Source organism: Peromyscus maniculatus, chromosome 7 (assembly GCF_049852395.1).
Source record: "Peromyscus maniculatus bairdii isolate BWxNUB_F1_BW_parent chromosome 7, HU_Pman_BW_mat_3.1, whole genome shotgun sequence".
Taxonomy (NCBI): domain Eukaryota; kingdom Metazoa; phylum Chordata; class Mammalia; order Rodentia; family Cricetidae; genus Peromyscus; species Peromyscus maniculatus.
In genome coordinates, this window is record NC_134858.1 from 76,864,198 (window position 1) to 76,889,084 (window position 24,887).

The following is a 24,887-nucleotide window of genomic DNA, read 5'->3' on the forward strand; positions in this document are numbered from 1 at the left end:
GGTAAGTACAGGTGCCCTCTGAGGCCACAGGATGGCATCAGATCCCCTGAAGCTGACGTTGTAGACAGCTGTGAGCCACCCAATGTGGATGTTATGATGTGATCCTGTGCAAGAGCACTGCATACTCTTGAGCACGGAGCCCTCCCTCTCTCCAGCCCTGCTCCAAGTCCTTTCATTTACTGTCGCTTTCAACTTGCATATTTCTGTGAATGGATTTTGGCATGGTTTTAGCATTCCAATTTTAATATTGATAAGATATAACCAGATATTGTAATGAATATGTAGATTGTAAGTTGCTCATGGCAATCACCCATCCTTTTCTAGATTTTGAAACCATATATATTGCACTGCGATGGGAGTGGGGTTCGGCTGTCCTTCTAAGTTCTCTAATTGTAGAACATGTTCTTTTGCTCTGGGTGCTTTTGCAATGTCCCTTTCCCTCTGTTTGAAGCATTTTTGTTGTGGTTTCTTGGGGTGTGCATTTCTTTGCTTTTATAGCATGGGTAAATCAATATCTCCATTGTAGGCATTACATTCTTGACAGTCAAATTCAGGATGTCTTCAACCATCATTTCCTTAGATATTTCTCTTGTATCTGTTTCTCTTTTTCCTTTGTGATTCTCCCAGCACCTATAACTTTATTTGATTCCTGTTGTTGACATCTTTCCTGAGGCTCTGTTCATTTCTCTTCATTCCTTTGCCTCAGCTCTTATCTTTAAGTTTGCTGATTCTTTTTTTTTTCTGCCAGCTCATGTGCACTGCTGGGACTCACTGTATTATGCTTTTTGAATACAGAATTTCCATTTTCTTCCTTTTATAAGTTCTATATTTTCTTTCTACTGTATGAAATATCTTCATACCTTGATCTTACAGTTAGTAAAAATTTTACAGTTTCAAATGTTTTTCTAAACATAAGTATTATACTTTCTTTGAAGTTTTTGTCTTCTATATCCACTACCTAAGCACTTTTAAGATAGTTTTTACTGCCTGTTTTTCACTGTTCCTGAGTGTGTTTCATTCTTTCCTACTTATTCACCTTTCTCATAATTTTGTTGTTACTGTTAGCGTCAAGATTTTTAGATATTCTTTTATATCAACTCTAAATATTAGGTCTCTGTATTAGTCAGTGTTCTAGAGTACCAGAACTTATAGAATGAATCTCTCTCTCTTTCTCATAGGTATATATATATATACCTTTCTCATAGGTATATATATATATATATATATAGTTATATTCTATATAAGTCATCATATTATTACTTTATTATTACTTGTTATAATTATTCATATATATATATATATAATTTATAATATATATATATTATATATATGGGGTTTTATTAGAATAACTTACAGGGTGTAGTTCAGCTAATCCAACAATGGCTGGCTATGAACAGAAAGTACAGGAATCCAGTAGTTCCTCAGTCCACAAGGCTGGATGTCTCAGCTGGTCTTCCATACACACCATGTGATCGTTGCCTCAGCGTACCGAGTTCTCAGCTACTGATCCAGCATAATGTCTGCTGCCTGTTCCCATGCTCCCAATCATGATGTTCATGGACTCATCTTCTGGAATTGTAAGAAAGCCCCAAATTAAATGCTTCCTTTTATAAGTAGCCTTAGTCATGGGGTCTCTTCACAGCTATAGAACAGTAACTAAGACATCTGTATTGGTGGGTATTTATTGGATAATAAAATCCATAGCTGGGTACCAAGTTGGCTATGCATGAATAATTAATCATTAATCACAAATGAGAATAAATGTTAAAAATATGAGGTAAGGATAAAGTCATTAAAAAAAAGAAGGGAGCTACCGGTTGGGGAAAGACATGGACCACAGCAAAGAGAAGCAAAGATCAAGTTAAGGTTTGGACAAATACAACCAGGCTGCTATAGTGGGTAGCCATTCCAGCTTTGATCTGGAAGTTCCAACCCCCACTGAGGCTCCTGTAACTGTCACACCTACAAGGCTGGGCCGAGAGAGGACCCTGAAGACCCGAGATCCAGATGCGTGGGCTCTCTTAGTTCCTGGACCCTGGACACTGAAGGTAGATGGAGCAGAGTTCTCCAGAGAACACCGCTGGACTGCGCCACACTTTTTCCAGACCCTGTTACCTATCCCTTCACTTGTAAGTTACCCCACAAAATAAACCTCCTTTTTAACTACGTGGAGTGGCCTTAATAATTTCACCAATATCTGGCACTCATGTGGGGCAAAGTTATTTCATACCACAATAGGAATATATGACCATGGAAACCACTAATGGCAAGAATCATTCCATTTTCCCATTTTTATTTACATGTCATAGAAGCTATTGATTGATTGCCTAGGGTAGCTGGGCAGAGTGCAATATAATTCAAGAGTAGCTTTACAATAATTTTATTGGTACATAAATTGTGCAAAAGGACTTAGTTATGCTATTTCCATACAATCATATAATGTGCATAGATTATGTCTACCCTTTATTGCTTTCTTATTCTTCTTCCCCATACCCTTTTCCATCCACATTCCACATCGGGCCCCCCTTTTAATTTCATATATTTCTTTTTTCTTTTTCCTCCTCGAGTCTATGAATGAAAGAAAATATGTGTTATTTGTCTCTATAGGGCTTTTTAGGAAAAAATGTTGAATATTAATCATGTTTCTGACAATCTCTACAATTTTTACTAAACTGACTTCAATAATTCTGAAAGTAGTGATGGTGAGAGAAACCTCTATGGATTAAGGTTTTGACCCTGGTGACCACATCTGCATTACACGAAAAATTTAAGAAAATTCATTTGGACAAAAGAGTAAACAGCAAAGGACAAAGGTTTGTGTAAAGTGAAAGTGGGCCAGAAGAAGGCATTTGAGGGTGAACTTGCTTATGTAGTACCAGCTTGGCCATCAGTGGAGGTCCGGGGAAAATGTGTAATTAAAATAGATATCAAACCCAACATCCCTGTGAACTTGACTGCTATTCACGATGGCCACAGTCTATGAAACAGATGGGAAATTACTAACTGTCCTATTTGACAAACAGAATGAGAAGTGGGGGGAAGGGAATGAGAGAGAGGAGGAAGAAGAGGAAGAGGAGAAGAAGGTGAAGAAGAAAGAATAAGAAAAAGAACAACAAAGAGAACAAGAAGAAGAAAATCAACAACAAGAACAAGAGGAAGAAGAGAAGGAAGAGGAAAAGGAGGGGGAAGAGGAGGAAGAAGAGGAAGAAGAATAAGAAGAAGAGGAGGATGAGGAAGATGAAGAAAAAGCTAACAAGAGAGTTTATTACCTATTAAATATAAGATCTTATCCAAAGATATTTCCAGTGAACCAATACAAATTCCTGCCTTACAATACAGATGTTTCTGTTACAGGATTATTGCATCATAGTTCAAGTTGGTGAGTGCACTCCTTCAGTCTCTGATATTCATTGCTAATTTAATTCAAATGTGGTCAGGGAGCAGATATACTATTACATCTACTGTTTAAATCTGCCAAGATGTATTTTACAGGCCAGGATAAAGTCTTTCTTTGTGAATGTCCCAAGTCAGCCTGAGAAGGATATGTGATGTTGGATAAGCAGCCTATAGATGTCAATTACATCCAGTTGATTGATAGTGCTATGAAATTCAACTGTCTTTATTGATCTTTCTTCCTGCTGGATCTGTCTGTCTCTGATATCCATTCTTATCTCTAATAGTGGGGCTTGCCGGTTTCTGTTTTTGGTTCTGTCAGTATTTGTCTTATGTACTTTGTTGCTCAGTTATTCTTCATTCATGTATTCAACAAATATTTTGATGAACTTCCATGAGCCAGCAATGTTCTAAGCAATAGCGCACAGGGTAAAACAAAAGAAAAGGGGCATACTGTTCTCCAGCTTACTGGTCCAGTGGAAGATTACGTGTTAAAATTCTAACACAGAGATTCATATTGTGCTACTGGTTCTTCCCAAAACACTTTCTCAGAACCAACTATTATACAGTTTTCCTGGAGAAGAGCAAAGGAATATGTGGGTTTTCTAAAAAAGCCCACAAATATTGACTGCATTGTTAGGGAATGACTAACACAGTAGATCATGCAAATGATTAAAATTTGGTCAAGAGACAAGCTAGTTCTTTTCCTCTCAAAAGTTATTGAAAAAATATTTCTGTGTTAAAGAAACAGGTCCCAGGTGTTTTGTGTGACATCCAAGACATAATTCTGTCCCTGTCTAGCTCACTAGCTCTTTTCCCATTGCTGATGACCTGTTTTCTAGTCTCCATGGCTGAATGCTCCAGGGTGATGAATAAATTGTCTTTTCTGGGCTGGGCGGTGGTGGCGCATGCCTTTAATCCCAGCACTCAGGAGGCAGAACCAGGCGGATCTCTGTGAGTTGGAAGCCAGCCTGGGCTACCAAGCGAGTTCCAGGAAAGGCGCAAAGCTACACAGAGAAACCCTGTCTCGAAAAAAAAAATTGTCTTTTCTGCCTGGAACATAACCCCTGACACTGCTTTCATAAATGAGGGCTCTTCCTTAATGCTACCTCCTCTAGCAATTCCTCTCCCACCTGTATACATAAATAATGCTGGCCCTTTATGATGTAGTAGTCCTTATAATACTATAATTTTATGTGGCAATTATTCATACCTCCTAGAAAGATTGCAAACTCTTGAATGTCATATCTACTTTATGTTTCTCCATAAAGATCAATAGACATTTATTTGATGTGTAAAGTAATGGATGTATTTGATGGATGGATGGATGGATGGATGGATGGATGGATGGATGGATGGATGGATGCATGGATGGAGAGCATTTTAAATGAATAAAAATTGATAAATTATGATATAAGGATCAGTCAGTAAATTAATCTTATGTTGTAAAATTAATAGTGTACATAATGTATTACAAATCAAGGAAAGTTAAAAATGCAAAAAAGAAATGTTCATCTTCTTCATGAAATGTCCAATCTAAGTAATTTGAGGAGCCAAGACTAATAAAAGAAGTAAATGACACAAATAAATAGGATAAAGATGCATAAACCCAATCAAATCTCTGCAGATAGATTTATAGGCTGGATGGATTTAGAAGATGGTCAGGTCTTCCCATGAAGCAAATGAATGTTAGGAAGGTTTTGTCTTATTTTGTTTTGATTTTTCCCCTTTAAAATGTTCCAGTTGAAATAAGATGGGAAGAGTGTATTGGAGATAACTTAAACAGTCTAAGCAGAGGTTCAGGTAAGAAAGTAGCTCTATGCTGGAACCGGCCTGATGTTCAACAGCCCCTTATGAGACACTGACTCTGATCTCTTGGTGGAAAGGATTATTTCAGGGGTGACTAAAGGGATCTCAATGGCTTTCTGGATCATTTAGGGTGCTGGTTAGGTTTTTCCTTTCCTTTTTCTTTTTTGTCAACTTGACACAGATTATAATCATTTGGGAAGAGGGAACCTCAACTGAGAAAAATGCCTCCATCCAATTGATTTGTAGGCAAGTCTGCCGAGCATCTCCTTTATTGATGATGGGTGTAGGAGAGTCCAGTCTATTGTGGGCAGTGCAATCCCAGGCAGGTGGTCCTGTGTTGTATAAGAAAGTAGACTGAGCAAGCCACAGACAACAAGCCAGCAAACAGTACTCCCCCATGGCCTCTGGTTCAGTTTCTGCTGCCAGGTTCATGCCCTGCTTGAGTTCCTGCCTTGGCTTCTCTTGATGACAGACTGCAGTGGGGATGTATAAACCAAACAGACCCACTTTCCTTCAAGTTCCTTTTGGCCATGGTCTTAATCATAGGAATAGAAACTTGACTAAGACACTTGGTTTAGTTGTGAAATAACTGGCTGACTGCAAATTGTCTGAAGGGTGAGGCTGGAAAGAATCTGAAAGATCTCTGGAAGACTCCTAATTCCAAATCCAGCTATACCAGTGGGTAAAAACAGAACTGTGATATAAAATGCATGGTGGTGACATTAGCCATATGTGTATTTGTTAACATTGCAAGTGTTCAACACACCAATTTGGGGTGGCTTTTGATGGAACAGTTTTTTTCAGACCTACTAATTTCTGGCAAGTATTCATTTCTTTCTTGAGGTGGAGTAATAGATTAAATAATGAGAATTCATTATAAAAGGAAGTAGTAATTTTTTTTAAATGAAAAAAATTTCCACAATTTTTCTTGGATGAGGAGAGAAAGTATTGATTGAGTAACTTCTGAGGACCAGGAATATTTGGGTCTGAAAGGCATGATGGAATGCAATATGCTCATATTTACTTTTCCAGATGAAGAACCTAAGATTTCATGAAAGAGGTGGCATTGTGACACCCATGTTGGGATTCTTACCTTGGACAACCAGACTTCTTACTTCAGCCTCTTCCCACTAAACCTTCCTTTCATCCCTGCTTACAGCACACACACACACACACACACACACACACACACACACACACACACACCGCTTTAAAATTAGCAATTGTGCACTTCTCAAGATGAAAAAAGTCATTTGTGTCATTCATATCTTCAAGAAAGAAAATCATGTAAAATCTCTATCTACAGAGTCCAAAATGCATGCCAGAAAGGTCAAGGCGAAACAAAGGAGCAAAATGCTCCATTCCTCCTCCTAATGGAAGGTCAGTGTAGAGCATGATGGGAATCACTGCTCCAGATGCTCATACAGCCACTATAATGAGCCAAGGAAGCTGTAGCTACCCTTTAAATCTCATTCTTCCTTTCCTGTTGTCATACTTAGGTTTATAGCAGGACCCATCCCTGTAAGGTGCTCCAAAGGGAGTACATGTTGAAGTATACTGATCATTAGGTTTGCCATATTGAACTCCACAGTTGTTCATATAAAGAACAATCCTTGGAAATGTGGGCAAAAGCTGTGTGTGCTTCTGAATGTGTGACCACAGTGTAGGACTGAAGTTATTAGCTTTTAAAATTTAATGCCGGGTGGTGGTGGCACACGCCTTTAATCCCAGCACTCAGGAGGCAGAGGCAGGTGGATCTCTGTGAGTTCGAGGCCAGCCTGGGCTACCAAGTGAGTCCCAGGAAAGGCGCAAAGCTACACAGAGAAACCCTGTCTCAAAAAAAAAAATTAACAACACTAAGGAAGAAACAAAGAGCTAAATAGGCCCACAAAAATCCACAAAGATACTCCCACAAAAGACTGCTGGCAATGGTAGAGAGACAGCAGGGACTGACCTACTCTCGTGATGGGATGGCCAAACACCCTAATAGTTGTGCCGGAAACCCCATCCAAGGACTGAGGAATCTGGATGCAGACATCCACGGCTAGGCCCCTGGTGGAGCACTGGGAGTCTAATTAGTGAGAAAGAGGAGGGTTTATATGAGCGAAAATTGTTGAAACCAAGGTTGGATAAAGCACAGGGACAAATAACCAAACGAATGGAAACACATGAACTATGAACCAAAGGCTGAGGGGCCCCCAACTGGATCAGGCCCTCTTAATAGGTGAGACAGTTGATTGGCTTGATCTGTTTGGGAGGCATCTAGGCAGTGGTACCAGGTCCTGGGCCTGTTGCATGAGTTAGCTGTTTGAAACCTGGGACTTATGCAGGGACGCTTGGCTCAATCTGGGAGGAGGGGACTGGACCTGCCTGGACTGAGTCTACCAGGTCAATCCCAGTCCTCAGGGGAGACCTTGATCTGGAGGAGGTGGGAATCGGGGGTGGGCTGGGGGGAAGGGGAGGAGGCCAGGAAGGGAGAGAACAAGGGAATCTGTGGCTATTATGTAGAACTGAATAGTATTGTAAAATAAAAAAATAAAATTAAATAAAAAAATTTAACAACACTATTTATTTATTTATTTATTTTTAAAAGTTTTTTTTTTCCATTTTACATACCAATCCCAGTTCCTCCTCCTTCCACTTCTCCCGCCCCTCCATCTCCCCCCATCTCACTCCCATCCACTCCTAGGGGCTTAGTTCTGCCTCAAATTAGTATGCTAGACTTTGTTGACTCCCCAAGGGAGGCCTTAAGACTAATAATCTTTGAAAGAACGACATATGTATACTCAATGGTTGAAGCTTCTCTTTCACGTAATAAAGATTGGGACAATGCTATCCTCAGATCAAGAAGTTATCTATAATATGGATAAAGAATCATACCAATCCTATGCATGTTTCTCTATAAATGAAACTCTATAGGTCCAGTCACGTGGGACACCAGCTTGGTGGAAACGTATCAATTAGAATACTATCAATTAGCATAGTATGTCAGTAACAAATCCATCATGAAACCTTAGTGACAACATGACCAATGACTGTTGGAGTCCTTCCTCTTATTCACATTCCATGTTCAGTTTCAGTCTGTTGGGGAGCTCTGCTCTCTGTAGGCTCTCAGAAGTGGATGAAGGGTGGCTTAGAAAGATTAGTGAAGATGAAGTAATTTCATCTTGAATAATTGATTCCTCCTGCCTGTACAGCTCCCAGTGGGAGCAGAAAGAGCAGGGGTCCTGGCACTTGACTTTGGCCCAAATCTGCATTCTAACCTCCCCCTTTTTCCTGCCCTTTGCAGCAGCATCTTCCTTGGCACCATCTATATGGCCAAATGAGGTCTCCTATGAGATCCATCCTGGGACAACAGGCTGCAACAAGGGCACCTATGTTCTTTCTCCATCTGCCTGCTGTTATGCTGCATTTTTTTTTACTACTGATGCTAGCATTTCTCTCTTGTTTTCTTTAAGCATATTTTAATGTGAAAATTAGATGATCCCACTAGTTGCTGGGGTGAAGTTTTATGACTCCAAATACTGAGGTTTTGAATGAACACACCGATACTTAGTAATTGGTAATACATCTTGACATTTCAACAGGCTACAGTGGGTTATCCTCTGTTCTCTCTCCTCCCCCAGCCAAGTTGCTCTGGAATTGATTTATGAAGCTAGCTCACTTTTTACTTCTTTTATTCCTCATTACTCATATTTAATGTTACCCACACTTGACCCCATGACTCTAATTCCTTAAACTGAATAATGTACACACATTGACTTTGTTCTTCTTGACATGTCTTATCACTTTTTATCTTTGCCATCCCTCTTCCAACCTTTTAAAGGCCCAGGGCTCCCTGAATCCCTTATCTATTTACATTCTTCTTCATTATTTAGTATTAATGTTCTTCTCTCAACCATTATTCTCTAGGTTGTTATTTTTCCCTATTTCCTGATTTCAGTCTCTTTGTCACTGGGCCAGATCTCTCACTACCACATTTGAAAGGTCAACTATAGTTTCACACAAGAAACTAATTCAGATGTTATGAAGTATACCACTGTAACAAGGAATTGAGCCATGATTTCATTGGTTCTTGCTGGAACCATTGTCATCTAGGACCATCACCTGTGAGTTGTTGCTGAGTGTACTTAGTTAGCCAGAGCAGGAAGATCACTTGGAAGTTAAAAACCAAAACATAGACTTTGCTCTTTGATAATTCTTAGAACACAGATATAACACAGAACACTTACATGGCTACTATTTGTTCAGGGATGCTCCATGGGACATGTGTGTTGATCATTGAGAGTATTTTTCACAAAATTATAAATTGATAAATATCTACCAATACCTATCCAATGATCTAGATTCAGATGACATACCTGTGAGATGTCACAGTGATAGCATCCAGAGACACAAAATATAACATCAGAAATTCTATATATATGCCTTTTGAAGTTTGTGTAATTATATCAGCTATTTCATTATCTTCTTCCTAGAGCCATTTGGGGCCAGTTAGTTTCATGTGATTCTATTGGCTGGAGGTAGAGAGCGTCACATAGAGGGAATTGAATTAAAATAAACTAGTTGCATGGCACTAGACTCTAAATTGTAACATGACTTAAAAATATGATCTTAAACTTTTATATTAAAGGATCAGATAGTAAGTTGGGCCCATGCTTTTGATGTGATGAATACATTATTATTCTCATATACCATTGTTCTATTTTCTATTACCTGTATTATTATCATGACAGGTTTAGTATAAACAGCTCAGAGATATTTGTCTCTCATTCTAGCTTACAGTTATTAAAAAAATATGCTTTGTCAACTAATTTTGCAGTGTTTCCACTGGATGAGAAAACATATGCCCCAACCCTCTCCTCTGTATGTGTGTGTACATGCATGTATATGTATATATTGTATGTACAGAGAATTCCAGGGCCTACAAATGAGAGAAAAATTCAATATTTGTCTTTCTGTATATGACTTATTTTACTTAATATGATCATCTCTAGTTGCATCCATTTTCCAGAAAATAACACAATGTCATTCTTCCCTATGATTGAATAAAACTGATTATGCATGCACGCGCGCGCATACACACACATTAATTTCTTTTCCATCTATCTGTTGGCCAACATCTAGGCTGATTCCATGCCATGGCTATCATGAATAGTGCTTCAATAAACTTGTATCTGAAGATATCATTATAGTGTGTTGCTATGGAGTCCTCTGAATGTGTTCCGAGAAGTGATACAGCTGGCTTATATATTAGTTTTATTTTTAGGTATTTTTTTGAGAAGCTTTCCATACTGATTTCCATGATGATTAGACCAATTTACATTCCTACCAACAGTACATAAGTGTTCCCTTTGCACCACATCCATACCAGCAATTGTTTGTTTTCTTAAGTATGAATGTCTGATTGGAGTAAGATGGTATTTTAATGTAGTTTAATTTGCATTTCCATGATGACCAAGAATATTGAATATTTTTTCATATGTTCATTTCAATTAGTTCATTTATTGATTGGGTTGTTGTTGTTTTTTGTTATTTAAGGTTTATGAGTTCTTATATGTCCTATATATTACTTTCTCTCTCTCTCTCTCTCTCTCTATATATATATATATATATATATATATGGTTATGTGTATATAGAAATATAAATATTAATATATTAATATTTTTCTATGCATAAATTTTCATTTTTGTAATTGATTTGGCAATTCTAAAAAATATTAAGACTTATTTCAAAAGCTTTAAAAATTTTAATTTTTTACCTAGGAATACCTTAAACCGATCTTTCTGCCTCCACCTCCCAAGTGCTGGGGTGCTGGTGTGTACCCCACACTGGGAGGTTTGTTCTTTTTCAGTAAGGACAGACACTGCTGGGGGTTTCCAAAATAATATTAGATTTTAATTAATATTAATTTTAGATTTTGTATTGAGCTCTGTTTACTGTTCAAGATGATGTTTAAAAAGTAAGAATTGGTATGTTCTTCATGTTAATGTGACAGAGTCCTTAAAAGCTCGGTGAACTTCCTCGTGGCCTAACTGAGCCAAAGGAAAGACTCAATACCATCTTTCCACATCTGTTAGGGCTACAAAGCTTTCTGAGACTAGAAGCCAACTGATTTTTTTTTGTCTTATTGTGCTTAAGGTTGTAACAGGACAAACAGAATTTTAAGTTAAACATGTGGCATTCTTTGTTTATAATGTAAAGTTGTTTATGTCCTACAAAAGTAACTTTTTTTTGTAGAATGAACTACTTACAGTTTGCTTTTCAGATTCTTAAGGCAGAAGATTTCCCTTTAAATGTCTGTCTGAATTTTAGTCTTAACTTTTTACTTCTATAAAAGAAATGACTTAAGGGTACACACAGCTGCATATAGTGGGTTTTTATCCCAATTAATTTTATTGTAAATAAATGATAAATTTTGTTTTGCCTTAAAAAAATTTAATTTTTGAAACAAATACTTTTTAATTAAAAGTAGATTCTTCTCTCATATAATACATCCTGACCACAATTTCCCCTCCCTCCACTTCTCCTAGCTCCCCACACACACTCCCCCATCCCCCAAGATCCACTCCACCTCTATCTCCCTTCAGAAAATATCAGGCCTCTAAGAGACAATAACCAAACATGACAAAACAAGATACAATAAAACAAGGCAAAAACATTCATATCAAGGCTGGACAAGACAACCCAATAGGAGGAAAAGAGTCTCAAGAGCAGGCAAAAGAGTCAGAAATACATCTGCTCCCATTGTTAGGGGTACTACAAAATACCAAGCTAACAGCCATAACATATACACAGAGGACCTGCTGTAGACCCATGTAGGTCCCATGCTTCAGTCTCTGTGATTCCATGTGAGCCCTGCTTAGTTGATTCAGTGGGTCATGTTCTCCTGGTGTCCCACATGCCCTCTGACTCCTACAATGTTTCCTCCCCCTCTTTCACGGGATTCCCTGAGCTCAAAGGGGAGGAACTCCATGCATACCTCCAATTTAGACTATCTCCCCCCACAATGTCTGCCTGTGGGTCTGTATCCACTTCCATCGCTGCTGGAGTAAGCCTCTCCAATGACTACTGGTCAAGGCACAGATTTATGAGTATAGCAGAATACCATTAGGAATAATTTAATTGATTTTTTCCAGTCGTGTTTAACATTATGTGCTGGCTAGTTATTTGTCAACTGACCCAAACCAGAATCTTCTGGGAAGAGGAAACCTCAATTAAGAAAACATCTCCATCAAACTGGCCTATGGACATGTCTGTGGGCATTTTCTTTGTCAATGATTGATGTGTGAGGTTTAGCCCACTGTGGGTGGTGCCACCCGTGGGTAGGTGGTCCTGAGTTTTATAAAAAAAAATAATAAAGCTGAGCATGCCATGATCCAGTAAGAGACATTCCTTCATAGTCTCTTCTTTCATTTCCTGCCTCCAGGTTCCTACCTTGGATTCCTGTCCTGGTTTCCCTCAACAATGGGCTATAAGCTGTAAGCTGAAATAAACCCTTTCCTCTCCAAGTTGCTTTTGGTCATGGTCTTTATCACGGCAATAGACAGCAACACAGGATACCTCATCTGTGGGCTTTTGCTGCAGTGTTATCAGAACTAGCCAGATCTCTGAAGCTGTGAATATCTGCTTGTTATTCATGGCTGGAGCTCTCCCCATAGGGAATAGTAAGTGAGGGATAAGGTAGTTTGCTGTGAGGAAGAAACCTCAGCTTGAATGCCTGAAATACTACAGGAATCCATCTCTTCTGTATGGTGCCTTCCATGGAGTACATAATTAGGTGCATATTTTTTTCCAGATGCTCCAAGAACCCAGGCCTTTCAATGTTGTTACATTGAAAAGTCCCAGAATTTTTCTCTTCTCCCAAAGACTTTTTCTGGGTGTGTGTGTGTGTGTGTTTGAAACTGTGTAGTCCTGACTGGTCTGGAACTTACTTTGTAGACCAGACTGGCCCTGAACTAACAGAGATCCTCCTGTCTCTGCCTCTCAAGTGTTAGGAATAAAGGCATGGGCTACCACGCCCAGCATCTACAAGATTTAAGAAGGGTCCTTGATCATCTTATCAAAAAGAAACTTAGCAAATAGTATTTTTTTCCTAAGCATGTGACACAGACCACATGTGCTCCCATTTATGTGGTGATAGCCACACTCACCTGGTCACAACTGGCTATAAAAAGCCTCAGTGACCAGGAGTTCTAGATCCCCGTGAGAACTTGAAAAGTGTGTTCTTGAACTAGAGAGATGAAAAGAAGAATGGATGCTTGGGACAACTGGTGGTTTCTGTCACTGACAGTAACTGTGATGATACAGTTACTATATAAATGAATGCTCAGAGAAACACTGTGTATATGTGCATTCTCATGTGCTGTGAGATTATTCTTACATTCTTTAATAGCAATTAATGGAAGGAGTTAATGGGCAGCAGTCTTTCCTCCAAAGGAAAAATCAAACATGCAAGAAAACTTGAAGTAGTCTGTTTAAGGTAACAAGTAATCACAAGAAAGTTTCTTGGTATTTTGAATATTATTAATAATAAATAATAAATCAGAGTTTAGAAATATTCTAATACATAGAAATTCTATTGTGAATTTAACATATATTTTCCTTTCCATCTTCCCCTGGTTCCCTGCTTATTAAATTTAAACTAATGAAATATCTTTTCACTCATCCTCTATGGTAGTTTTATTTCTTGCTTAAAATCAGGGCTATACATTTTACTGATTGTAATAAGCAAAGCTAAGAAAGCTTTCCAAATGTCAAGGCTCATTGTCGATTATTAAGTCCTGCTGTAAAAGCTGTGTGTCACAGTCTGTGATATCTGCTTCCTTAGGCACACTGTAGATGAGGGGACCAATTTAAGTCTCATGTTATAAGGTGTGTTTTCCACTGGGAGCTCCAAGTTGCAACACTGTCCCGCTGTAAGAAGATCAAGCCATCTCTTCAGGCATTTGAGACATACAACTATAATGGAGTTATGGCAGTATCAACATAATCTGTGCCTGGTTTCTGGGGTCTCCAGTACTCACAGTGACCCATGTTCAACATCTTTAAGATCATGGAATTTTTAAAAAGATATCAAAGGAGATAATGGGCTTTTCTCAGCTTCAGTTTACTCTCCAAATTGACACTGTCCTTCCATGAGATGCTAAAATCACTGAAACGCTACCTACCTTCTGAGCGCTTGCATGAAGCAGACACACTTTTGTCCTTTCCTTGTGCCCAGTGCACAGGCATCACACAGTTTGTTTTCTTACTAGAAATGACTATAAAAATGCAGCCCTCCATCTCTCCACAGTGACAGATAAGAAGTCCTGAAACACCATTAATAATTAATGGGCAGACAAGATGAAACTCCAGTTGCTCAGACTGCTGTCTCCACATAATCTGTATTTTATACAAAAACAGAAAGAACTCAATGGAATTTTAACTGTGACCGGATAAAAACTGCCAGCAAAGTGTGATAAGGAAAGTCTAATGTGTATATTAATCATGTTTATAGCTCCTCATTTGTTGATATATTAGCCCAAACTCCCTTTAAAAATACATTTTTGATCAACACTAGACTCATTTAATGCAACCAAGCCCCAAATAAGGGCCAATCAAGGTTCCTAATTTTCATTAATCAAAAATAATTAATCTATTTTATAAGTCAAGAAACAAACGGGTTAAGAATTTTAGCAGGAAGCAAGAAGCATTACCAAAAGAAATCTAGAAAAGTTGATGCCTGATGTAAACATGCCATCGTGTGTTTATAGCTTGAGCTAACATTTGGCACTTTTATTGTCCAGATTGTTTTTCTAGATGTAATGAACATATAATATGACTCAAAGCAAGATACAATTTATTCTTGAGCAGTGTGGACTTCAACAATGATGCATTTTTATTTTCTCTGGATCAGTTAGAACAAAAAAGATTACAAAGCTGGGGTGGGGAATGGAGTGTTTCTAGAGATATCTGTACTTTTGTGGTAGAAAGCCTAAGAAAATAAGACTTGGTTTATTCTAGAAGAAAAAGAGCTGTGAAATTGGGGTCGTTAAACAAAGTTAAAATACAGAATCTAAAACTTAAAATACTTTTTGGTTGTACATGTTCAATGGTCCTTATAAGTTCTACTCATTTATATGCTAAATTTTTCACAAATGTCAAAATTGACTGAGAAATGATGGGTGAGACTGTTGAAGAAGCAAAACAGTGCATATATGTAGTTGAACACCCACTGTTTAGGCTGGTTTGTTACAGGTTCACATAAATGTACAACTTTATAACTTTGATAGGAATCTATTTTTTGTAGCTTTATACTAAAATAAGTTAGAATAAGCCTTAAGAAGTCAGGGTATAAAAAAGTCTAGGGGAAAAAAGCTCACAAAAATGTTAAAAGGCGATGCCGAAGTTGCAAGAATGACAACCTGAAGATGTGTAAGTTCCATTTGTTATTGCATAGATGACTACTCTGGTGGACTATACTAACTAAAAGAATCATGGTGTACTGTAGACTGCAGAAAAGAGGAACAAGGCCTCCTGAGTTCAAGTCACTCCATCATTACTATTGAGAAAGGAAGTCACAATTATTTTTAACTAGTGACTAATTAATATTGCTATGAGCCTCATTTTTAAAAAGATAATACATTACTAGTAAATTTAGCAAAATGATATAAGCCCACATATCCTTGGGATCTTAGCTGCCAGGTCATCTAAGGCTTGCATGTGTTGTGTCATTAATAAGACCCAAGGCACTGAGACACATGACCTAGGTAGGCAAACTCTTCACCTTCTATGAGTTTATTTATTTACTTGCAATGAGGGAATTATAATACCTGGCCTACTGGCACACAAGAATCTAGTGGGGTTTTATTTTTAATGAGAAAAGGTGAGAAAGGGGGTCTGTGGAACTATAAAAACCACACAGATGTGAGGTGTAATTATTAAGCTGTAGGGTTTCTCACCTTCCTATAACGATTCCTAACAACCCAGGATTAAAGCTGGAACTGTGGCCTCCAAACTGAAATTCATCCCCCAAATCCTCCATTAGCCTATGACCAACATTTCCTAAAACAAGATCCAAAGACGACTTGCTCCATAGAAAATTAGCCAGGGTTATTACAAAGAGTTCTGTTGGGAGATCAGTTTGGGAAAAAGATTTCCCTCTCCTACAGGACTTTCCTACAAGTGAGTCTTTGAGGACCTTAAAGGACAAAGAAGGAACTTCCAAATGGACAAGCAGAGGATGGAGTTTCCCCAAAATTCCTTGATGCTGGGAACTGAAGCTACTCATTTGGAGGAGCTGGAGATGACTTGGTTAGTAAGGTGTTTGTCATCTAAACGCAAGGACCTGAATCTGAATCCTCAACATCTACATAAAAGCCAAGCACAGTGGCATGTGTCTGTAATTCTAGTTCTAACTCAAAGGATGAAGACAGATGAAATCCTGGGACTAGCTAGCCAGCCAACCAGTCAGTCAAATGGGTAAGCTTCAGATCCAGTGAGAAACACTGCCTCAAAAAGTAAGGTGGAGAGAGAATGAGCAAGATGCCCAATGTCGACCAATGGCTTATACATTAATGTGTACCCCTCCCCTCCGTGTGAGCATGTATACATATATAGAGAGCATGGGGAAAGGGAGGGAAGCAGTGCAAGAGAGAGACAGAGATAGATAGATAGATAGATAGATAGATAGATAGATAGATAGATAGATAGATAGATAGATAGATAGATGCAAAGGGACAGACATGGACAGAGAAACAGAGAGGCAGACATTCATGTGGATATACAGAGAGACAGACATACATTTGGAAAATAAATAATAAATGGTTTCCAATTCTCTTAGGGCTCACAGCGTTAACCCTGAGATCAGTTATCCTAAAAAAATGTGAACCTTGTGATTCTGTTTAAAATATCAATTCCAGAGCCTTCTTTACAGAAGAGAAGAGGACAGTGGTAGTTCTGTGCTTTCAATGGCTCATTGCCATAAGATGTATTTCATATACCACCACTCTGTGCTTTTAGACTTGGGAAAGGCAAGCTCATTCTTGCAAAGCTCCGGGTAGATTAGTTCTGCTGCACAGTCTCTGTCCACTTCAGCTGATGCCCACTTCACTTAACAATCTGTAAAGATTGTTGAGTATATTGATTTTCTGATGTAATGCTCAGATTTTTATAAAAAAAAAGAAAAGCAAAAAGACCATAGAGGCATCCCCCAATACGCCAAAGCACAAGCATGTCTCTACATGAGTTATTTTACAATCAGAATTGATGTACCTGGAAAGCAGATGCTTAGCAATTGCCTTGCTATTTATAAATGAAAATGGGGAGAAGATAAACACCCCTGCTGGACTTCAGCTATACGAAAGTGCAGTAATACTATCTAGAACTAGTTAGGGCACCTCCAGGGTATTACAAACACAACAAGATGTAAGTAAGAGTGGCTTGAGTCTAACCTGGAAAATGAGTCTTAGGCTATTTCCTTTGCATTCCCCATTGATGCTCTCACTTGTATATGAATGAGCAGATGTTCCATGTGAGAGTACACGCAGACAGGAGTCTTTTCCTGTTGCTTTAATAAAATCCCCCAGACAAAAGCAACTGAAGAGAGAGGGTGTTTAATCTAGCTCACAGTTCAGAGTACAGTCCACCATGTTGGGGAAGTGAGTGCAGCTAGAATCTGCAGAAACTGGTCTTATCACATTCGGTCAGGAGAAGAGAGCAAGGAAGAGTTCCTTTTCTTCATTTACACAGTACAGGAGCCCAGTCAGGGAATGGGCAGATTTTCCCATTGCAACTAATGTGATCAAGAAAGCCTCCCATAGGCAGGGCCAGCAGTCTGACTCCAGCTGATTCTGATTCTGATTCTGCAGATTTGCCAATTAACAGTAACCATTCCAAGGCATATGCATAACACTCTGCAGCACTAAACAGTTCTCTTCAAGTTTAGGTTCTTTTATACATTTTTCTCAAAATAATATGCAGACTATTGTGTGTCTGTAAGACTCAAATGAGAAAAAAAGGATGTCTTTAATTCAGCTGGCTCTAAGCAGTTTGTTATCGGCTATTTGTTCCAGGAAAATCAACCTGACAGGTGAGTGTCTCTGCACCAGAGAGGAGAACCTGGGCTCTAGGATCAGATTACTTGTGTTTGCAACTTTATCTTTGTACTTAATGATTCTTGGAGCTTCAGGGACATTTGTCCCCATTACATGGAATAATAAAGATCCATCTGCAACATGAATCAGCAGAGAAATGCACAGCGCCTGCACAGGTTAAGACTACATAGTGATAGCTGTGACCTTCTCAGCTACTTTTAGCATTGAGCCTTGTCTTACAGCTCTCCTCTCTACATTGCCTCCCTCATTTAGAAAAGAGCTGCTCATGAAGAAACAAACATGATTTGAGGAAGCTGAAAGAACAGGCATGTTACGTGGATCTGAAGATGTTAAACTTCTATACTTAAGATAATTCTGAGCAGAATAAAATTATGAGTTTTGCCTCATAATTCTGAACCTCTGAGAGTCACAGTGGGTTCTTAGTCCTGAAAACTCTGCCCTTCCCACTTAGCCCTTTAAGTACCTATTTCAAGTGTTATTTTGGAAAGGATATCAAGAACTTGGATGCACAGCACACAATCATCATCATCATCATCATTATAATATTAATGATTATTATTATTTGTGGAATTTCTATACTATTGTCTGACTTTATGAATCATATCTTTTGGTCCCACCCCAAAAGAAAGGTGGTGATGTATGCCCTTTACCAGCTGAAAGTAAAGTTGCTACTGTGAAAAATGTGGTGTGTGCTGACAGTTATGACTTTCATGCTGGTGTGTGATGCAGACGTTGCTGGACTGTGTGCCAGGAGGAGATACACTCACTGGCTGCACTTTTAACCCAATGATAAGTGGGCAGTTGAAAGCCCAGTGGAAGAATGAGAGCTACAAATATTTAACCTATCACTTCTCCCCTACATCTGATGATGGAAGGTTTTATCTTAAAGTCTATGTAAAAGAAAAGTAAGTTGCCTGGGTCTACACATTAGGAATTGCAAAAGCATAATTTGTACTTTCTTCTTGATTGATGTGGTTGTGATGGGTTAGAGATTTGGGGCAGGAGAATGAGATAGGGAGGACCTCCAACTGTCTGCTTCAGAGGTAGAGAGAGTCAAGTGTAGGAAATGTTTCCTGGATCTGCACATTGCCTTATGAACCTAGACTTTACCTTGTAGGACCAGAATATGCTTTTGTTCCTTTTTGTCCAAAGCTCAATATATCCTGGTCTTGTGAAAGTTTGAATATGACTTACCAAGATCCATTTATGGGTCATAGAAATCAATTTAATGTCTAGGAATCAGATAAAAATAGAACAGAATAGGATAAGGCACAAAGCATATGATGGAGGTTAGATTTGGGAAATTTTATTTCAGTTAAATGTGTGTTTGTGACTTTGTGTCCCAATTTTTAGAGATTTTGAAAACTATTAACTAATAAATAGTATGTTAGTGTCCATTTATAATTCATGTTGCTAAATAGCACGGTGAGATATATCCTCTCCATCTCCAGGTTGCTAGTTGTTTCTACATCTTTTCTGTGCATTTTATTGAGCTGCCCATCCAGTAGCTAATGCAGATAATACCTCACGTTTACAGAGCTCTTATCTGTTGTTACGTGGTGTGCTGAGGGTTTTATATGTATTTGAATCCTTCAAACAGCCTATGAATTAGATACTCTTTCAGTATCTCTTTATCTAGGATTTCACTTTCTGGTGGTTACCCATGATAAACCACAGTGTTGACTGTGTTAACTGGAAAAAAATCACAACTGAACACTGTCTAAGGCTTAAATTACACACCATTGAAACAGGCCATCTCCTCCTAACTGTCCTGGGACAAGAGTCATCTCTTTGTCTAGTGTACATACACCCCCACTTGCCATCCACCTGTTAGTCACTTAGTTATTCTCATGGCTATCAGATCAACTATTTCAGTTTCACAGGGCTAGTGTTTGAGTCATGCAACAAAGTAGCCTAATGTTATGCCACAATGCTTATGTCAGTCATTTCCCTTCTTCCTTCATTCTCTTCACCTCAGCTCACCATGGATGGAGGCTGTGTATCATCTGATACCATCACAGAAAGGATGTGCACAGTAAGTTTAAAAGAGAGACCACATTCACATAACTTTCATTACAGAATGCTGTGGTGATTGTTCTATTTTATTAGTTATTGTTGTTAATCTTACACTATACCTAATTTATACATTAAATGTTGTCATATGTATTTCTATAGGAAAACATAGTATATTCCATTTTTGTCACAACTTTAAGGATCCATTGGGGGACTTGAAGTGCGTGCCCAACAGGTAATGGGGCAACTGTATGTAGTTATTTGACTTTAAAGGATGAGGAAGCTTAGAGCAGAGAAGTTCAAGAAAAACCAACGGTTCAATGTCACTCACTCAGCTAGAGAAAGGAAGAGGTAGAATTGGAAACTGCTCAGCTTGGTTGCAGAGCCCTCACCTGACAGTTATTATGAGTCTGCCAGTCTTTTCACGTTGCTGTGAGAAAAAGGTCACAAACCAGGTGGCTGATAAACACCAGAAATGTATCCATATGGTTCTAAATGGTGGGAAGCCTAAGAGCAGAGCAGCTGCAGGCTTGGTGTCTGGTGAGGGCCCATGTCTTCATGCAGAGAATGTTTTGTGTGCACTCTTATGGTAGAGTGACTGAGCTTCCCTGGGCCTCTTGTATAAAAGCAACAATCCCCAAACTTTTATGACCTAACACCTCCAAGACATTCTACCTCTTATAAATTTGGGAATGCAAACAATGACTATAACAGAGTCTACAGCTCAAAGGACTAATGCGTCTCTTTATTTCCAAAACCACTTCTTCTGTGCTGCCAGCCAAGGATGTCAAAAGCTCTTCTTGCTTCAACATCCCCAGTGCCCTCAAGATAACACACTGACTAGGTTGAACCATCTAGAACTGCTGATATTTGCTAATATTTGAACTACATTGCCAGGATTTTTCTATAGCTCAGCCTAGTAGACCTTTCTATGTGCAGGTATGTAGTAAAGAATAAATAAGTTATTTTCTCCAGGCTCAACAAATTTATAATCCAGGAACTGGGGGAAATGGGCCTTTAGAATCATTTCTCTTTCATGTTTCAGTTCTTCCTGATTGGATTTTCACAGGACCATGTTTGCCAGAAACTTGAATGATAGGATGAAAAAATATTAGAATTGGCAAGGATTTTATCAGCTATTTAACTCAACTAATAGTACATATGAGGAAATTGAGCTCTCATGAGATGCAGTAATTCATGTTAAGGATAAACGACTTACAGTTATGAGACTAGAATTCATGTCAGTGGTTTTTGTTTTGGTTTGGTTTCCAGTATTACAGAGTTTTGATTTCATTGAAGTAATTGCCTGGAGGTAGATTTAAAATCCTAGAGTGTGTGACTCTTTTATACTCTGCCCCCATTGACCACTAAAAGTTCAGAAAACCTAACTTAAATCCCACTGTCAGTGATTACAAGTTGGCCTTATAAACTGCACATTCTCTTTCATATGCAGAGTCTAGCCACTAATATGTATATATGCAAACAAATGTACATTTGGGTACAGTAGAGCATGAAGAAAAGGAACAAGAAAAAAAGGTAAATATAATGATATGAGGAAGAAATGCAGGTAATGGACAGGAGTTATGAATGAGGATATAAAGCTAATTGTATTTTAGATCTAATTCCATCACAGATTTGGTGGTGAATAAAATAATTCTGCCATGGATATTTTTTGTGGTTAATAATATATGTTTGATACTGAAAATATAAAATATAATGTGGAGCTTCATAACTTCCACCCCAAATGCCATGTCCAGCTGTATATAAATCATAGGCATTTCAAGTGAATGTTTGGAATGTTTTTATTTCTTCATAGTTTTTCTATTTTCTCACCAAAAAGGAAAGGGCAGTGATATTTCAAGGAGCATGCTACCAATCTTGCCACCTACTCTATCATCAGGAGATTGTAGAATGAAGGCAAGATGGCTCCCAGAAACCTTCTTGGACAGCTGTTCCTCCCAAAGCCAGAGGTTTGGAGCTTTCTAGGCGATAACTCCCTAATTAGTTGGACACGTGATATTCTCTCCCTACACGTTGTTCTCAGCTCCAATGTCCACTTATCTGAACAAAAGTGCTGCATGACGTCTTTTGCTTTAAGAAAACACAGTTACCATTCCCAAGCTACTCCAAACTGCCTCAAATAAGTGTTGATGGACACCTCCTCAAATTCGTAAAAGATATAGAGAAGAAATGTCTTGAAACTTTGAATTTTGTTGCTAGCAATTTAATGGGTCTTGAAATGGATTTTTAACTTATATGCCATTGGGTTCATGTATTTTTCTCCTGTCTTTTTGGTTGTAAGCCTAGCCTTTATTGCTGATCCATCTCCCCAGCCCAATTTTTTTCCCATAACATGGAATTGCTGTGCAAAAAATAGTGCAGTGAGAAATGGAAATGATTTAAAGGGGGTCTTTCAACCACAACAGTATGACTGAGCTATAGTTTCTGAAAGAAATAAAAGTATTTTATTTCTTATCTTAGATTCATGAGAGAGAAAAGCCCTAAAATTTTAGAAAGGGAAATGAGAAAATACACACAAAGAGCCTTGTTATTGAGAAGGTACAGTATTGTTTATCTGATTAAAACTATTGACAATAATAACAACAAATCATCCCAGAAAATATAAGGAATGTAAGACATCCTAAAGTCAGAAATATATAAATAAAGGGAGACAGTGTTGAAAATATGAAAAATGGGTCAGGATGGTCAGTATGGTTGTTCAGGGCATTCAGAATGATAATCAAAGTCAGAAAGAAGTGACCAATAATGTTAATACGATTATCTACAAGTCAAAACTGAAGAATTTGGTAAGACCAAGAGGTCTGATTGATTTTATTGTCCTGAAGATTTGGGGTCAAGTTGGAAAACAAGAGAAAATGGAAACAGAGGGGATATTATATATTTATATAATCTAATTACAACCTGGCACAAGGAAATGAAATTCAACACATGTCAAAGAAGATAACTATTGCATATTATCTATCTTCTCAGAGAACTCATAGAGAGCTGGGGACAGGGCCTTGTCAATAGAAACTAAGAATGCCTAGATGATAGATTTACTAGACAAAGATTTTGTCAGCTAGTTTAAATACATTAAAAGAAAACAAATCCAAAGTATAAGACAAAATAGCATTGAAACCAATGTTACAGCATACAGAAAATATAAACAAAGAGATATAAGTTATAAAATAGACTCACATAGAAAAACTGACAAGGACAAGAACTCAGGTGAAAGAATTCTGCAGAGAAATTCAAATCGCATTTGAAAAGGAAATCAGAGGACAGGATTCTTTATGTGAAGTGTCGCTTTCTATGAAATCATGAACTTATCTACAACCAACTTCAGCATGATGAAATTCCATACCACCCAGTAATCCTTTTTGACTTAATAATGGCTCTAAGGTCCAAGAGTAATGAGGCTGGTAATTTTCCTGCAGTTAGTTTTATAACTCTTTGTTTTTTACTATTAAATAACATTAGCTAATGTTATTAGTTTCTTACTATGTGTAATTTACAAATTAGACTCCATCATAGGCCTGTGTGTATAGGAAAAACATTGGTGTGTACATAGGGTTTGGTGATGTTTCTAGTTTGGGATCTGCTATGGTCTTAGCATGTGCAAGCGATACTTTTTTTGTTCACTTGATATCATCCAGTGCAAGGAATAGAGTATAAAAATGAATGAAAAAAAAAGTAATGCCTCAGAGACTTGTGAAACATCAGTAGGAGCATGTTGGGAGTTACTGAAGGAGAAATGGGAAAATAGAAGAAATACTTGGAGAAATAGTGTCCAAAGTAGCCCTGAGTATGATGAAGGCTATCATTTTGCATTCTCAAGAAGCCCAGCCAGTTCTTGATAGAATGATCTCAAAGAAACCTAAATGTAGACACATCATTATTAGTGTTTGTTATAATGGCAAAAGCTGGCTAATACATGTACAGAGGAATTGGGCAGGAATAGAGCCCATAGAACAATCCACCCAGTAGAAGTGAGCCTCAATGAAATGAGCAGTCCGAGGCTCCATTAGATAGGGATAATTTTCAATGTCCCATAGCACAGCAGGATAATTACAGTTGATGGCGATTAATATTTCATGCTAACTACTAGAGAGGATTTTGAACATTCCCAGTACAAAAACATGACAAATGTCTAAATTGTTGGACACTCCCAAGTATCCCATGAGGGTTGATCTTCACAATCAACTTGACTGGATTTAAATTCACCAAGGAAGCATACCTCGAAAGAGCCACCTGAATATGGACAGTAACATCCCACAGACTGGGATCCCCAAATGACAAAAAGAAGGAAGTGTGCTGAGTCCGAGCCTCCACTCTTTCTGCATCCTGACTATGGACACAATACGACCAAGCACCCACACATGCTCCTGACACCCACACGTTCTTTCACTGCCATGGTGGGCTATGTCTTCTCAAACCTTGAGCCATAATATACTCTTCTTTCTTTAAGTTGCCTGTCAGACATTCTTCCACAGCAGTGAGGAAAGTTGCTGTATTTTAATATAAAAGTTAGCATAAAACATATGCCCTAAATTAATCAACAAACATGATATTAA

At 38.2% G+C, this 24,887-nt stretch overlaps 1 long non-coding RNA gene across 1 annotated transcript in view; it reads right to left on the bottom strand.

Annotated features, from left to right (window-relative positions):
* Window positions 1-24,887, bottom strand: part of LOC121830909 (uncharacterized) — a 73,454-nt gene that overhangs the window by 37,707 nt on the left and 10,860 nt on the right. Inside the window, exon 4 of the long non-coding RNA XR_013052836.1 lies at window positions 1,355-1,569. This is a non-coding gene — a long non-coding RNA (uncharacterized LOC121830909). The remainder of the gene's footprint in view (window positions 1-1,354; window positions 1,570-24,887) is intronic.